Raw genomic sequence first — 472 nt, 5'->3', positions numbered from 1 at the left:
GGAGGAGGAGACCGGCTGCCGGTACAGGAGGGAAGGACGGAAGGAGGGAGAGGCTGCGCAGAGGGAGGGAGGAGGGAAGGGGTTGAGAGGAGAAAGTTGGTAGGGGCTCTGCCAGCTGTCCAAGGGCTGGGCCCATTCATCAGAGGAGGCACCGGAGGGTAAGCAGAGGGTGACGTGCCTCCCAGGGGTTCGGATGCGCCCACCACCCACCCCCACCGGAGGAGAGGCTGTGCAGGAAGTGGCTGCCGCCGGCCCAGAGCCCCCAGGGCACCCGCCAGCATGGAGGAGTACTTGGCCTCTCCCCCCGGACTCCCTTTCCTGAGCAAGGTGAGGAGCCCCACCTGGGGCAGCCCCCCAGATCCCTTAGAGACTCCAGCATGGAGTCACGCCAACAACAGCTCTCTCCACAGTCAGAGCTGCGGGAGGCAGGGGGGCTGCTTATTAATAGCAGCACATCCTACGTGGAGGGGGA

This window comes from Aethalodelphis obliquidens, unplaced genomic scaffold (assembly GCF_003676395.1).
Source record: "Aethalodelphis obliquidens isolate GAN/ISIS:26980383/991018 unplaced genomic scaffold, ASM367639v1 scaffold44, whole genome shotgun sequence".
Classification (NCBI taxonomy): Eukaryota; Metazoa; Chordata; class Mammalia; order Artiodactyla; family Delphinidae; genus Aethalodelphis; species Aethalodelphis obliquidens.
Note: the sequence above shows the minus strand (reverse complement) of the source record.